This window comes from Poecilia reticulata, linkage group LG7 (assembly GCF_000633615.1).
Source record: "Poecilia reticulata strain Guanapo linkage group LG7, Guppy_female_1.0+MT, whole genome shotgun sequence".
NCBI lineage: Eukaryota > Metazoa > Chordata > Actinopteri > Cyprinodontiformes > Poeciliidae > Poecilia > Poecilia reticulata.
Genome location: NC_024337.1, coordinates 15,571,334 through 15,586,309, shown reverse-complemented (window position 1 = coordinate 15,586,309; position 14,976 = coordinate 15,571,334). Strand labels below are relative to the sequence as shown.

Genomic DNA, 14,976 nt, shown 5'->3' with positions numbered 1-14,976 from the left:
GATGGATGGATGGATGGATGGATGGATGGATGGATGGATGGATGGATGGATGGATGGATGGATGGATGGATGGATGGATGGATGGATGGATGGATGGACGTTCTACAAATGACAGAAGAAAAATTGGTCAAAAGACCAAAACAGCAACAAGATTGTAAGGGGATAGTAAAAACAGCTCCATAGAAAGCCGAGGATGAAAAATCACTCAAAATGATGTAACAAAACATAATTCAACTCAGAAAAATGACAACCCATTTTGCTCTAAAAATCTATACACATTGCATCCTAAATATATTTATTATTCATTGTATCCAGTCTCATAATGATTTAGTGGCCTTCCCTTGGTTTGAATGAATATCAATCATGACTGCCTAAAAAACGTGGAGGAATGTAACAGGTTGTATAAATGGTATTACGGGAGAAGAGAAACATTTATAATCATTACTGTAAACTGGCAGACTGCCCTAACATAGACATACAGTATATGAGTGCACAAGTAATAAAAGTGCTGTATAAAATCTCCTGTATAGAAATACATTCCGAATGAGTAAGAGTAGCTCTTTTCCTAGCAACAAACTCAAGCCAAACAGTTGATACTGTTTAGGAAATAAAGAATTTGGTTGAGGAGGAAAATACACATGTGGCCTATTTTTATTGAAATAGCAATATGTTGCCCAGGAGCTGCTTCCCTGTAAATGTGACAAAGTTTTATGAATAATAAAAATGTAAAAAAAAACAGTGAAACTTAGCCAGCAGGATAAACCCATTGTTGAAGGTATTTAAAGCCTAATCTGTAAGAATAACAGGACTGGCTAACCATTAGCCACTAATGATGCTAATGTTAGGATCTGTTTCATAGCTTCCTATCAGCTCTATGTTACAACATGTAGGCTTATCAAGCTCAAAATTTTAAAACACAAAGACTTATTGAAAACTTATTGAATGATTTATAGTTAGCTTGAGATTGAAACAATAGTTTGTTGCAAAAGTTTTGATTCCTAAACTTTCGTAACAGTACCACTAAGGATACTCCTGCTTAGTGAAGTGGTGTTCTAAGGCAATTATGTGCAGAGTTCTTGTAAACTAACTAGATGTGATGGAGAACTAAAAAGCACCAACAGTTAAATGATACATTTTTATTACTCATCTATCTTCATTTCTTCTTTCATGACCAGAAATGTCTTCAAAGAAAGATTCCTTAGAGATACACTGGAACGAAGTGCAAATAAATTCTATGTACCGAACCCATTACCACATTTGACATGCAAGGCAGCCATATTGGATTTTGAGGTTGGGGTCAGTAAAAACCATCCGACTTTCTCTTATGGAATTCGAACTTTATGCGACTTTCTGATCAATTTTCTGACTTCAGGCAATTTGTTTTTACTTCTATTTAAAAATGGAATAAGCCTTATTCTTCAACGCAGTCCCAATAAAAACAATGCTTTATTTTTATTTTTTATGAAATAAACTAGAAAAGTGCAAGTCCTGCTGTAGTGCTGCTTTGTTAAACCCGCTAAGATGGCAGTCAGTGGGAGACTTGGTATTTACAGAGATGGTATTTCTGGTACTGGCAACCGCTGCCTTATTTAATCAGTTTAAACAAAAACATTCTGAGTTGCTTTTTTTTAGCATTGCAACCACCTTAGAATGGATGAGGAAGATTGAACACTTTCATTGTCCAGATCCTAGACACATCTATGATGTCCCTCTTCTCTGTGATATGGACACAAAGGACCAATCAGTTGAAAGGCAGACAGCATCTCCTTGTCATTATGCATAGTAAGAGTGATGCCAAAGTGGGGAAGTTTTTTTTCCGAACCAGCATGCATTCGCTGCACAATCTTAGCGGGGTCCTCGGCCCCTCATCCATCTGTTGGCTGTCCCTCACACTCATTAATTCTGCCCATCCCCTGGTGGCTGCTCGTTGTCGCAATTTGATTAAGCCCAGACGAACCACCAGGAATAAATAGAAGCCTGAGCCGCTCAGTGCTGGCTGGAGAGAGAGAGAAAGAAAGAGAGAGAAAAAAAGAGAGAGGGAGAATAAGACACTGACGCGTCTTTTCAATCGTTAAGTGCAAGGAACTGTTTGAATATGCCGGCTGCACGACAAAATATCAAAATATCCTTTATAAAACCAGCATTTTTTTTAAAGGAAGACGAGGTTTGGTTGTAGATCTCTAATGGAAACTGCATAATAATAATAAAAAAAAAAGAAAAAGCTGGGTTTAAAATTCAGGCCTCAAAATTAAAAAATAAAATTGTGTCTGTTGCTCAAGCTCATCATCCTACAGGAATATTGCACCCTTAACAGGGAGATAGAGCCTCTCGAAGGAGGTGGAATCTCATTCAGTAGTGTGACACACACTTACACTCAAAATTTACATCTATGCAAACATGCAATTACTGAACTTAAGATGTAATGGTATAGCTTGTATTCTTTTGTATTCATTTGTTTTTTAAATGTATGTTTCATCAAAATGGTATCCAAAGTCTAAGAATAGAAGGTTGTGAAGAGACACCCTTAGCACGTCATTCATCTAAAATAAATTTTAAAAAACACATACAAATTGGCCGTAAATATTAATGCAAAATGATCTATTTCATAAGTGATGCAGAGAATGCTATTTAATAACGTCTCATTTAACGCTTTAAGATTTTCTGTTAACGGAATATGAAACCAAAATTGTTCCCTTTATAAGAAAGGATCATTCCCAACAAAGGTTTGGAGTGAGACTGAGTGAGGCAAGAAAAAAATTCCACATCAAGTCCAGTGCATAAAGTTAGCAGTGCAATCTGGTCACAAGTGTCCTTAAGAAATTAATACTGGCATCTTTCTTATTTGTAGTGTGGTATTACTAAAAGCACAGCAGATACTGAAATGATTTTAATAAACCTTCTATGATTGCCAAATATTTGATCCTCTTGTCTCATTACTCAGTTGACCTGTATGTCTTAGTTGTTTCAGTAAGTTACAGAAAGCCCCCATCCTGGCTACTTTGGTACTTTAGCTTACTGACTATTATGCACTCTGACCGGACCGATGCAGCCAGACGTCTCGGGTCGGCTGGGTCGGACTGGTGCAGAGACCAGCTGACCTTTTAAAGTGGGTGCGATGGAGAGCAAGCTGAGAGTCCAACTAGGAGCATCATGTTACAAGAGGTTTAATCGTGTTGCTGACAGATGTCATTGAATATTACAAAGCATGTTCTGCTTTATGAAGCAGCATTGAAGACCGAATGATTTTAGCACCACTCATCCTTTATCTCTTTCTCCTTGCTGTTCCAGGTCCTTTGATCGTCCATTTTATGGATATCTTGGCATGTTTTCCTCTGGACTCTGCTGTTTAGCCATAACTTCCCAACAGAACTCATTTTGTTGAAGGGACAAGGTATGTGGCAGCTGGTTTAGTGTCATTTCTGCAGATGTTATATAAAGAATGAAAACTACAGCAGCCACATAAAGCAGGAGTGTTAAGCTACTAATGGACATTTATCTTCATACTTTTTTCTGCAAATTTCTGCAATGCTTAGCTTCTAAAATTATGTGGGTGTTTGCAGCGAGACTGTTCATGCGAGCTTCTCCTAAAATGTTTACTTTATTTGTGCAATGTTCAAAGTTTATTTACCATATTAATAATAAAAAATATGCCTACACCTCACCATAGCAGATCTAACAAGCCCTTGAGCTGTTATGCAACGTCACTGTATTCGGGATGACTGCTGCTGAATATTAGGAATCCATACTTTTAAGACTTAAGGGGTCTCATTAGACGATTTGCTGTCTACTCAGAACTTCTCACCATGAAATGAGTCGGTCTGAAACGGGTTTTTAAGAGTGTTAGATTAGATAGTGGCAAATAAAAGGAGCATGTTCAGCAACATTCAGGCCTTTTCTGCACATGAAAGGCAGATTTCTGCTGACTGAGATGTTTTTGAGCAAAATCCAGCATATTCAAGCTGTCAGATGATGTTTTCTTCTACAACAGTTACCTTTCATCAGGACAAATGTGACACACAGAGAGCTACAGTGAGACATCAGCTTGCAAAAAGTACTAAGCTCATTCTTACAAGACTCTCCTGATCTAGTAACTGTAAGATCTATTTATAACACCAGCTTTCCAAGAACATTTGCCTTTCTAGCTGTGGTTGTACAGGACAGACGGGCAGTGACTGCGTCCATCCGCTGTTTACCAACAAGCAGTAGGGTTAAAAATAGAAATGCAGTAAACAATCTGAGACCATTTGAAACACAGACACTTCCCTTTGATTGGCTCAACTGGTACACTTAATAATTTAATTTAATAGCTGTAGAGATAATGTTAGTGAGATGGATATGAAAAATGTGCAAGCACTGTGAGAATTAGATAATAAAAAATATATTCTACTCTATTTTAAAAAATGAAAATCAGACTTAGAACCAGCTTTATTGGCAAACAATGAATTTGACTTCCTTTTTCCAACTCTCAAAGAATACAGATATTAAGTATAAATATGTAAAATTAAGGAAATAAATAAAGAATAAGATCAGCAGTGTGTATGCACAGTTAGAAAAGAAAAACAGGTTTTGAAAGTGCAAACTTGCTTGTTTCCCAAACAAGTAGCTAAACTCTGGCTATAAGGTCTCCATTGTGCTCATCAGAGGGAGCAGGAAGAAATTCTCTGTGGCAGCTGGCTTAAGCAAATGCCGCTCTGAAGCACTGACTTAAAAATGAACAGTTTGTATGCAGAATGTGTGGGTTCTGCAAAGATGTCAGCTTTTCCTGACCAAAAACTTGGATGAGTTCAATAAGGAGAGAATGCTAGCCCTGATTATCCTCCTGCAGTTCATTGAGTTCTGGCTCTGTCCTTCATTTTTTTATGTAAACCCACACTGCACTGTGTCTAAAATTGTCATGAATATAAATAATTAACTATTACACTTCAAAACGTACAGTCCCAGGCACACCAGTTGGGTATTATTTGGTTATATTGTTATGGCTGATTGCTACACTACTCCCAGTAGTGGTAGAGCATGTTGTAATGTAAATCAATGCAAATATAAGTGCAGAAACTGTTAGCACTATTGCTCTCCTATTGCTATCAGTCTGAACTGCTTTCATATAACTGCATTTTTTATAAACAGGAACACAGATGAATATAATTGACAACGGTAATGCAATGTTGATAGCCAAAGGCGTTGTGGGATAAAATTGATTTTTTACTGCTACTGAGGTGTTCTTCAGATAGAAAAGGTAGTGTTGACATATGTCTCTATAGTGTGCAATGACTTCCTCAATGACACCCGTGGCTGTCACCGTGACAGATTTCCCAGATGCAATCTGAGCTGCCTGTGTTTCATTATTGCGCGGCTGCAGCGATCCTTGACCGGTCTCATCAAGCTGTCCTCGTCAGCGGGGAGCAAAGGATGTGAAGCATGTGCCTCTGTGGACTCACATGGAACCTTAACTGGTCTAAACAAGAGAAAGGCATGCAAGGAGCTGCGCCGTGACGGGCCAGCCTCTCCACATTCTTCATGCCTTCACACATTCCAGAAAGTGGAAAACAAATATAGTGCCCCCCCCGAACCTCCCCTCAAACGCTCACCCACTAAAGAGCAGAAATAAAGAATCCGACTGATCTAAACCAGGCAGAGCTGTCTGACTCAGCTCCAAGAACCACAAATTGTTTTTCTTTATTAAGATTGGTGCACTGGAAGTGCTGTCTGCAGCATTTGTTTAACAAGGGGAAAGAATGACTTATGACAACAGCTCTTGCAAAGAACTGTCATTTTGTAAACGCAATCTTTATGAATAAGGGAGAAACACACCTGTGCCAGCGTTAAGTCAACAGCAGATAGTGCGTGCTATAAATCACCCACAGAAGTGTAACTGCTCATTTTCCTGCACACTTTACAACTGTGTGCTTCTTCTATCACATTGTGAGATTGTCTTGTGAAAAGAGCAAGGAATGATGGGTATGCATTCAAACCTGGCTGCAACTTCGCCTCCTGATGTGTAATCCTTTTTTTATTTTCCGCTTACTTGCACTCAAATCAAAATTCCATCCCATTACAATTACAGACTTTTCAGTGCATTTTGTGAAATACCGATCATACAGCAGAGTATTAAGGCCACTGAGAAAAATAATTCTGACTTTTGTCTCAAAGTTCTGATGTTAGAACCAGAATTGTTTAAATTGTTTATGGGCCATCAGGCAAATCTAGTCTTAAAACTCATATCATAGGCTTTCAAATTCAGGGTTACTGATCCTATAACAAAGATGAAACAGCTGTTTTCATATACTATTGACATATTTATATTTTGACACAGATTGACACAAAATTTGAATTCTCTAGTATGAAGAGTATAAAGTCTGAATTCTTCTCTTTTTTATTTCAGTTGCCCTAATCCTTTTACGTATGATCATATAGCAATAAAGTTTTAGTATTTTTTTTAAAGCAAAGTTTGGTCCAGAGCATAACAAGTTATCTTAAGCAGAATGTCTGATTTAATATATTGGGAGTGGCTCTCCCTCACCACTTCACACTCACTCACTAACTCGGCTCTGTGATCACCTTTGTCACTGATTAAGAAGTAAAAATAAATTCAACATTGCTTCACTCCAATGAAGTGATTATTGTTGGCTTTTATATGTAATGGTTTGTCAAGTTTCAGACTTTATACTGGATCATGCTGTGATCAGGTTATAGCTGACATCATCCAACACCTGAGATACGACTCCCATGAATTATTACGTCACGGATGTTTTCCATTACACAATAAGTAAAATGCTAAGTAAAAGTCATTGTCTTTCGGAACATGCTCCTAAAAACAGCTTGTGACAATTGGCATGCGGGTGAGACATTTGGGCTGGCATGCTGGAGCGCTACCAACACCTGTCGAAGACAATCAATCAGACCGGGAGCTGCAGCGACGCTGTGCTCGGGTTTAAAATGATTGTAAGCCTATTGTTTGATGTTGTAAATCAGTAACCTCCAGCAGCTGACAGCCTGCAGAACTCTCGACTACTTTTCAGAGAAAGAGGCTGTGGGTGCTGCCTCACCGTGTTAAGCCTTCTCTTAGCATTATGCAGCAAGGTGAGAAGTTAGCCAGCAGCCTCCTGAAGAACACCGGCCGCTCTGCCATGAGCTCCAGAGGGGGGGATCACAGCGCATTAAGATTTCCCAGCTTGTCTAATTATATTTACAGGAGGAACTAACCATAATGACTTCACTTTGCTGTTACAGGGAAAGTGGGAAATTGACTCCGGATTATTTATTGAGAAAGAGAAACCATTCATCCTCTCACATGACGGAGGGTGTTTCAATCCTAAACCGCTAACTGTGTCAGCCAGGTGGGGGTGTTGCAATGTTAATGCACATCTGAAAATAGAAACTGCAGCACAGTTTTTAGCTTTCAAGATGAAGCTTCTCCAGAGACAAATGGCTTAAAGCAGGGGTGTCCAAAGTCGGTCCTCGAGGGCCGGCATCCTGCATGCTTTAGTTTTCTCCCTAGTGGTTGTAACAACCTCCTCAGCAAGTCAATGTTCTCCTTAGGCCTCTAATGAGCCATCATTTGATGCAGGTGTGCTGAACCAGGGATGCCGGCCCTCCAGGACCGACTTTGGACACCCCTGGTTTACAGGTCAAACGTGGAGCTCTAAGAGCGATACCTAGCACAGAGCTCACTGTGAGTTCAATCTTTAATGAAAGGTAAACTTAAAGATTGAACAGTACCATGACAACGTATTTGTCCCTTGCAGAATTCTTCTGTTTTTGATTTATTTTTTGTCATGCTTCCACTTTTCATGTCCTGAAACAATTTTTTTAAAGCCTGAAATGATTAAAGGGCACAATTAATTAATAGTAATTAATTAATCATTAATTGGAGTATTCAGAGTCTGGGATTAAATATGACAGATGCTGTAGTAAGACATTGAAATACTCAAGAACCCTTCTATGCAGTAGAAGTAAATTTAATGAAAAAAATGTTAAGAGTGGGTGATGTGAAACAACATTCGTTGGAGTTAACACACACATTCAGTGGCAGATGTTACCACCACGGATGACACACACAGTCATTAGGCTTCGGGGACCAATCATATTTTAGGCCAGATTAGTCGGGAGAGCTTAATTTCCCTTAATAAATAAAATCCTCATTTAAAAAAAAATGCATTTTGCATTTGCTCAAATTATCTTTGTCTTATATTAAAGTCTGTGTAATGAGCCAAAGAATTCAAGAATGACAAGAACAGGAGAAAACTGTAGGAGAAAATAGTCAAGAGGTGCATTGTTTTTCAGAGAAAAAAAAAAAAAATAGAATAAGGTGACAAAGCAATTTGCCAGCAGTAACCCACAGCTCTCTTTTTCACCAACCATCCGCTGGAAACATTCGAGTCAACCAACACCTTAATTATCAGTCCATTTAGTTAATTAAATTGAAGGCACCGCAAAATAATTTGGGCTGGCTGAATTATCAACAGCTAGAACTAATTAGTGTCAAGATGCTATTTAATTACGGGAGCCATTTTGGAATTATTCACACCACTAGACTGTTTTCTCAACCTTGTCAATAGTTTATCAGGGAGAACGAGGGAGAAAGAGAGCGAGCAGGGAAGAGGTAAAAAGCAAGCGAAGACATAGGAGGAGAGATGGATGTAAAAATGCGCGCTGACAGCCAAAGAGGCAAAAGAAAACATTTATGGGCTGCATGGTGAATCTGTGACTGATAGATGCAAAGAAAGAAGAACTGAAGGCCTACATGAGGTTCCTTTGCTGTATCTAGGTCACATTATTCAATATGATCCTTAAAGTTTTACAATTCTACCAGGGAGTTTAAATATGGGTCTTCATCCAAGGCTATTAGCTAAAAAAAATCTCTCCCTCCACTGTCATACACAGCAACAAACATGTTAAATGGAATAAAGCAAGGCTGATAAAGTTGAACTCCTGCTCTCATTTCAGGGTCTCTTGTAAATATGAGGTTTTGATACTTTTTCTGACATATGGGGACACATGCTGCACTGGCAACAAAAACTAGTTTGTTAAATCTAATTCAGTGCAGTTGGATGAAATATGTTGTGTCTGCTGCGGTGATGCACTGATTAGGTTTTTGCTGGTTGATGCAGATTTGGGGGTTTTCTTTAAGGTCTGATCTGCACAATCTAACTTTGATGAATTCAGACTTTCTAAGAAATAAAAGCATGCAACAAAGATTGATCAAAAAGATAATTAATTTAACTGGCATTGAAATGAACTTGAATCTGTTTATGTTTAGATTGTGTTGGATAGATTAATGAATTAGTCTTTTAAAGTGACTTGAGGTGACATTTGTTGTGAACCTGTGTCATACAGATAAACTAAATTGAACAGTAGTAAGTAGAATAAAAGTGATTATTTCCATTGACACATCAACGTCCCTAACTTTGATCGGATTTTTATCTAATTCAAAAGAACAGACGTGTATGAACTTAATTTGGACTTAACTGAAGCTAATGTATGTCATTATTGACATCTACGAGTGGAAATCTAACAGGAACTGTAACTATTCGCTCAATGTTACAGTAGTTTCCTACATAAAAAACTATCTTTCATAAATGTATTTCAGTCTCTGCTACACCCCTGAAAGGGTTCTGCCAGGGCACCGTGATCCGGCTTCTATCTGATCTGCTGTCACTCAGCTTTTCAGCTCACGCTGCTGGCAGCGTCGAGAGCTCTCAGCACCCTCTATGACGCACCTTTCCTCCTATTCCTGTCTCCAATTTTCTTTTTATTCTCACTTATTTGTTCATTGCAATGAAAGATCCCCACCCCTTCAATTGAAAACGCCACCTAAACTTCAATCCGGCAAACTTTCCATACTGATGTGTGCAGAAATCAAGTGGGAGAACATGAATCTAGCTTTCTTTTTTTTTGTTGTTGTTGAGCGAGAAAGCCAGAGTTCATGAGATGACTCATCATATCATTGTCGAAAATTGCGCTTATGTTCTGCTCTGATAAATGGCTCCTGATGGGTGAGACATTACCACGAATTCAGAGACATTAAACGTATTTAGCAGAAACATCGCCGCTCTGAGTCAAAAGTGCAGTCGCCTAATAATTTTTTAAGTGGGTTTCAATTTCTACCCTGATAGCCATCATTAGCTAATGAGGGAGTATTATTGTGCAGCTGAAGCCACATTCAAACCCAGCCAGAGATGCTTTCACTTTCCCCCCCTCCTTTCTCAACTGAGCCCCCCCGATGCTTTAAGCCTCCGGATTTGCTCAGTTAGAGTAGCTCGGATCTAAAAATAAAAACAGAGGAAGGACCCAAAAGCTCTGACGCCTTCTGGCCGATGCAGACGCACACTGCATTCTGAGTGACAGTGTCCTCTGTCAGAGGATTCAGCGTCCTTGACGGACTGGCATGCTGACTCACTTGGCAGGTCATTTTTTTTTTCCTCTTTCACATCCTCCTTCTCTGTGATCTTTTGCTCCGCCTGCAGCAGGCTGAGCTGATAGTTAAAAGCAGAACAGGGGTGGGGAGGCAGAGCCGGGAGATTGGACACGGACCTCATCAGTGCCAGCTGATCTGCTTTATCTCGGTGCCAGTGCGACTTTGTCCAACATGAAGGGGAACTTGAAACTAAAACGCAGCAGAGATTTTTTTTTTTTTCATTAATTTGCCTGGGTGAGCTTATCAGATTTTGAACATTTTCGATGTCACTGATTTACCAAAAGGTCTACCTCGGAGCGGACATTTGATATTCTGAATGCAGAGCTGTAAAGGCTTTCCTTTTTTTTTTTTTTTTTTTTTGACAAAACGTATAATCAACAGCAGGGTTCAGGGAGGCAGCCACACCGCAGGGCTCTGCTCAAATACTTCTCTCAGCGGCCTCACAAAACCATGAACACACAAAAACATAACACCGCAGTCCACATTGTTCCTACCAGCTACTTAAGAAAAAAAAGCACTTCTTGTGTTTAGGACATCTAAATCTTCTGCGAGCTCCAGGTCTGATGACAGCTTAATGTGCTGCATTAAGGGTGGCTGAATCCAGGCCGCAGCGCGTTTTCTGGCCGTTTGAGGCCCAAACTCTGAGGAGAATACAGAGATGGAGAGATGGAGAACGCTTCTTATTTTTTCACCTCAGTCATTTACATGAGTGTCTCCAGCCCAGATTGACACCATTAAATAACATTCAGTGACAGTGATTCATGTAACTATGTGTCAGAGGGACAATAAATTAACGGAGAGATCACTGAAAAAACACAAAATCTCACCAAGTATTTTTGGGGAAAATGTCTTGCTATAAGAGAAAATATCTGCCAATTGAACAAGTACTTTGTCATCAATATTAACTAATTATTGACTTAAATCAAGCTCCTTTGTCTTTCTCAAAAGTTATTTATAAATTAGTTTTAACCTATCTCAAGTGTACTAATATATTTACGCTAGAAACTAGACCAAAATTACTTGGTACAATTTTGTGCTTTTTGCAATGATATCCATCTGTGCATGAAGTGACTAAAGTAAAACTATGGAGGGAAAATCTCCTCTCTGACTTTCATAAAATAATGCCATTCTGTGAGACGTTCAAATTTGCCGATACATTTATTTTCCTCAAGATGCTGGGGACAAAGCGTCCAGGTCTCTACAGCTAAAGTTAAATCTAGTTTCAGATCACGCTGCCTTCACTGCAACGCGGATGTGGGAAAATTAAAACCCTTCACCAATACTTTTGTGTACTTCAACAGATGGAAATATTTATCTGGAATTTAAGAGCTTATGATGTTTTCCAGAAGATTTTTCTGTTTTATTTCCCAATTGGAAAGTCCAACTTCAACTTTGGCTTTTGTCTTTGTCATTTTTTATTATCACAAAAAGAAACACAACTGCAAAATGTACGCTCAAGAGAGAACAAGGGATAACACTATTTTCTAATTATTAGAATAATTAAGCTCAAACAGTTCATATGTCTGGGAGATTTACAGATTTAGTTGTCAAATAATAATTTTAGCAACATGTAACTTCTGACTGAAAATATTACTAATGTTTCGGAGTGGCCCAATCAGAATCCTGATTTGAATCTGATTGTGAAGCAAAAGATTTGGGTGATGGCGACAAAGCCTTGCAATATCAAATATTTGATAGAATTACTGAAAAAGACATTTATTTTTTCAGTAATTATTCAGGGTATGCATAGGTTTTCATACATTTTTTCAATAAAAACATAATTGATACTCCTTTTACTCTCTTTTTGTCTTGTGAGAGATGCTGATCTCATGTTTTAATCACACACAATCTCTGTTGAATTAAATTAATTTTAAATAATTAAATAATTTTAATCTGCCAGGAGTATGAATAATTTTCTGCTTAATTGTAAGTGTTCTAACTTAAACTGGGGTTTCTTGACAACTTTAAACGATACAACACAAATATTTGACTTTTTATAAACACAGCAACAGAATCGTTCAGTGTTATTATAACTGGGATTGAACTATTGAACTGTTTTGGGACCGTGGGAGGAAGCCAGTGTATCCACAGAGAACCCCTGCAAGCAGCAAACCGAAAACAAAATGCATTAATCCATGTTAGTGGGAGAAACTTAAGCAACAATATTGAAGCTGAACACACAAATGGCATTGCTTTATTATAATTTGCTATTCTTTGAAGAACTCTCATAACACCAGCATATCTGTGAAGGCAGCAGTGATTCTCTGTAACTACTCAGAGACATGCAGTGTTTCTCTCACCAATGTAGGCTAAAAGCCACCCTCGATCAGACCTTTTGCAGAAGCACACAAATGCATAATACAAAATATTGGTACCTGTTGTAGCGGTAATACCTAAAACAGAAGACCAAATGAAAGTCATTGTGCCATTTAATAGAAATGAGTGCCATTATATACGAACAATCGATTAATAAAACTACACTGAGCTCTTTGGAACAAGATCTACGGCACATGCTAAGCAGTGACTTATGTTTTTATTTTCCAAACATTCTTCGATATTAGCAATCCTGAATCGTTTCCAAACCCACAGAGTTTGTGTTTCTTACAACATGGATACCACAGACGTGCTTACTTTGAGCTAAGATTGCAGAATTTTCCAATTACTGGGGGTGAAGCTGTTCTTTATGGTTGTCAGGGTGAAGCACTTTTTTTCTTAATATTGGATTCTAAAATTCTGACAGTTCCTATACGGCAGAGAGAAATGCTAGCCTCTTCTGTACACATCAACAGTGCGGCGCTTGTGTTGTTCCTTATTGTGCATGCTGCTGACAACGTGTGCACTATCTCTTGGGCAGCCTCAGTCACCTCATCTGCATATTTATGAATGTTGTTGAACGGCAACGTTCCATTATCAACAAGACTGCTTGGCTATAGACTCCCAGTCCTTTCACCCCACTCTCTCTCCGAGACTTGAACTTCGACCATCTACCGTCTGAATTTCAACATGCCTGGCTGCCACCAAGTATTGGTGTCGTTATGAAGAAAAATGGTGGGCAGAGGAAAAAACATTATGTGGAGAAAAAGGTTGGAGAGCAGTCAAGTAAAAACAAAATCCATGCAGGAAAAAGATGAATGCCGTTTTCAAGGTTGCAACTCTCTGAATTAAATCGACGGATTCTCTGAGGTGGAAACACAGGCCGGCGCTGCGGCCGCCTCTCCCTCAGGGAGGTATAAGTCAAAGTTTTGAGGCAAAGGTAAAACAATAAGCACTCTGCTGATAGCAGACATGAAAGCAGGCCTATGTGTTTACTCTAGAGCTGTAGCTCTTTATCCGGACTTCCAGTAACAAGGCAAGATTTATTAGCAATCTCAGCAACCAAGCACACAAGAGGCGGGAAAAGGAGCTACAACTACCGGACTACTGGACAATGTTCTCATTGTTCCCCACCTGATTCAGGGGTGGGTGTGCTTTACTAATATCCCCCGTTTACCCACGTAAAAACAAAAGCTGGCAAACAGGCAAGGGAAAGCCTGACCTTAGATAACAATCTGATTCAGAGCGCTGTTGGCTTCCTCAATAGCAAACAAGATGTTTCCAAAAGAGATCTAGATCAGATAGAGAGGGGGGACAAAGGAGAATGTTCCTTCAGGTTTACAAGTGAAATATATTTTTTTCTATATTTATTTATTTATATTTTACAAATAAAAGTAATGCAGGTTAAAATTAACTAACAAAAAATGTTCTTATTTAAAGAAAATCCATCTTTTAAATGTCTCTTTCAAGGTCTTTGGTTCTAAGAACACATTGTGTTTTGTTTTGTTTTTTTTCACAAAAAGTAAAGTTATGATGAATAAATTCCTTATAACAAAAAATGGCCCTCAGAGATGAAAAAAGCAGTTGGTTCAAAGAAAATGGGAAGATTCAAACTATCTTCACTTTCATAAAATAATGCTCTAATTCATTTTTTGCCAGAACTGGTTTGGTAGAAAAATTTAATAAAAAATAAAATTACCACCTCTATCCTGCCAAAAGATGACTTGGGCAAAAAAAAAAAAAAAACATTTCGCAAAAAAATGACTTATTTTAGGAAGGTCATGAGATGTAAAAATCTTTTTAATATTATGTTAATTTTATGGGAGTCAGCCATTACTAAAATTGCTCAAGTGATTTTTATGTCCTGTCCACATTTTTCATTTTAAAATCTTCAGATCTGAATACAAATTAAGATACAAGTCCATTTTTAAGAGGGAGCTCACCTCAGAATAACTGTGTTCGGACCTGTTGCTTACAAGATGAAGTCATGAAGCATGAACCAGGATCTACCATGGTTCAAGGCTTACAGTCACAGTACCACACTCACAACATTTAGTCACACTGTTCCTATAGTTTAATACCCTTTAAATGAGATGCCCTACACTGTACTGGAGCGATATCTTCCTCTTACTGTGTGGAGCCTGATACACCACAGCACTCCTCTGTCTATCTTGCCTCAGCTGCTCACTAGTTTACACCAGACATGGGCCAGTGAATAGAGTTGCCGCAAGCGGAGAGTAACACCGTTT

At 38.6% G+C, this 14,976-nt stretch overlaps 1 protein-coding gene across 3 annotated transcripts in view; it reads right to left on the bottom strand.

Moving 5' to 3' along the window:
• The window catches only part of magi3a (membrane associated guanylate kinase, WW and PDZ domain containing 3a), a 133,115-nt gene that overhangs the window by 80,386 nt on the left and 37,753 nt on the right, over positions 1-14,976 (bottom strand). The window lies entirely within an intron of this gene.